Source organism: Portunus trituberculatus, chromosome 26, assembly GCF_017591435.1.
Source record: "Portunus trituberculatus isolate SZX2019 chromosome 26, ASM1759143v1, whole genome shotgun sequence".
Classification (NCBI taxonomy): domain Eukaryota; kingdom Metazoa; phylum Arthropoda; class Malacostraca; order Decapoda; family Portunidae; genus Portunus; species Portunus trituberculatus.
This window is the reverse complement of record NC_059280.1, coordinates 3,938,588-3,941,480: the sequence shown is the minus strand read 5'-3', so window position 1 is coordinate 3,941,480 and position 2,893 is coordinate 3,938,588.

Genomic DNA, 2,893 nt, shown 5'->3' with positions numbered 1-2,893 from the left:
TTACTTGGTTCTTATTTCCCTAAGTCCTTATATTTTTAGGTACTTGCATTCGAGTTATTTAATTGTTGGATTAGTAAATAAAGAGTACATGTATTTCAAAACTGGCAATAGTCTCGGATCTCAAACTTTTAAACAGTCTTGGACCTCAAACTTTTAAACAGTCTTGGAGGTAAAACACACACACACACACACACACACACACACACACACACACACACACACACACACACACACACACTGAAGAAGGAAACATGCAGGAGGTACATGAAGCAATACAATTTTCCAAACAGAACTGCCTTAACTTGAAATATATTTAGATACAAAAGTGACCAAAGCAACAACAATATATAATTTCAACCCTTCAGTACTGGGACACATTTTTACCTTGAGATTTGTGTACCATTAGACCATTTTATTGACATCAGGAAGGGTCTATGGAGGGCAGAAGATTAATGGTAAAAGTCTTCACTATTTTAATCCCCACATGAGTTTCTGAAGCTGTGGAAAATCACCAAATAGTCACCAGAAGGAATAGGGAAACACGTCAAGGTAGTGAAGGGGTTAAGATGAAGTTGAACAATTTTTGGGGATAAGAGAAACATACAGGACAGCACCACCAAAGCTCCCCCTGCAACACACACACACACACACACAAACAAGACTGGTGTTTTTCTATACATACTTATCTGAATGCAAACAAAACCATGAGGAGACAAAACTATTTACCTTGTGTGTGAGAGAGAGAGAGAGAGAGAGAGAGAGAGAGAGAGAGAGAGAGAGAGAGAGAGAGAGAGAGAGAGAGAGAGAGAGAGAGAGAGAGAGAGAGAGAGAGTAATACAAAACACAATGGATTAACACACCTACGAGTACATACACTTACAACAAATCATAAACACACACAAAAAAAAAAAAAAAATAAATAAATAAAACAATCAACAAAAACAAACAAAAACAGACAAAAAACACAAAACAATAAAAAACAAACACAAAAAAAAAAAAAAAAAAAAAAAATTCTAAACCAGTTTTAATTCAGATTATCAATATTGTGTGTGTGTGTGTGTGTGTGTGTGTGTGTGTGTCTCAGTGCAGACTCAGAGATGATTATTAGGTATCTTCAGATGAGAGGGTGACATCACACACCACATCGCTCTCTCTCTCTCTCTCTCTCTCTCTTTCTGTGTGTAATTCACCACGGTGTCCTGCTGGTCATCCGGCCAGCCTTCTCTATTACGGAGTGAGCTCAGAGCTCATAGACCGATCATCACACTCCACATACCGGGACAGCGAGGCCACAACCCCTCCAGTTACATCCCGTACCTACTTGCTGCTACCTCAACACACCCTACACATTAACAGCCACACCCATTTGCCTTGCTTTGACCGGAGGGACTCCAACTCCAAGTCTCTTGGTTGTGAGCCCAATGTGCTGAGCACTACACTATGTATTTACCTAGTTGTATTGTACAGGGTTGGAGTGGGGCTCATAGTGTCCTGTCTCCATGTTTCCATTTATATAATTTTTCTGTAAAGTTTGCACATTATGTGCTGTATCAACTTCATTATCCAATGCATTCCACTTTTCCACTATTCTGTGTGGAAAACTGTATTTTCCAATATCCTTCACACACTGCCTCATCCTGATCTTCTTTACATGTCCTCTTGTCCTTCCATCTTCTTCTGTCACCAGCACCAGGTCTTCCTTGTCTATCTTTTCAATGTCATTAGACTATCTTGTACATTGTTATTAGGCAGTCCCATTTCCTTTTCCTTGTGTGTGTAATTCACCACAGTCATCTGCTGGTCACCCAGCCAGTCTTCCCCATTACAGAGTGAGCTCAGAGCTCATAGACTGATCTTCAAGTAGGACTGAGACCACAACACACTCCACACACCGGGACAGCGAGGCCACAACCCCTCCAGTTACACCCCGTACCTACTTGCTGCTACCTCAACACACCCTACACATTAACACACCACAACACACTCCACACACTGGGACAGCGAGGCCACAACCACTCCAGTTACACCCCGTACCTATTTACTGCTGCCTCAACACACCCTACACATTAACACACCACAACACACTCCGCACACCAGGACAGCGAGGCCACAATCCAGTTACATGTACCTACTTGCTACTACCTCAACACACCCTACACATTAACACACCACAACACACTCCACACACAGGGACAGCGAGGCCACAATCCAGTTACACCCCTGTATCTATTTACTGCTGCCTCAACACACCCTACACATTAACACACCACAATACACTCCACACATGGGACAGCAAGCCACAACCCCTCCAGTTACATGTACCTACTTGCTGCTACCTCAACACACCCTACACATTAACACACCACAACACACTCCACACACCAGGACAGCGAGGCCACAATCCAGTTACAATGCATACTGTTGCTACCTCAACACACCCTACACATTAAGAGCCAGATTTGAAGGACCTCTCAGTGGTGAGCCGAGTGTGCTAACTGATACACTACACGGCGTGTGTGTGTGTGTGTGTGAATAATATTAAGAAAAATTCAGTAATAATAATAATAATAATAATAATAATAATGATAACAATATGGATTCACTATGTGGTTGTCCTGAGAGAGAGAGAGAGAGAGAGAGAGAGAGAGAGAGAGAGAGAGAGAGAGAGAGAGAGAGAGAGAGAGAGAGAGAGAGAGAGAGAGAGAGAGAGAGAGAGAGAGAGAGAGAGAGAGAGAGACAGAGAACATTTGCACAAACTCAAAAAATTTTCAAAACAAAATATAGAAAACATCTTTCGAAACTCCTCCTCCTCCTCCTTCTCCTCCTTTTCCTCCTCCTCCTCCTCCTCCTCCTCCTCCTCCTCCTCTTTCCTTTTCCTCCTCATGTATAAAAG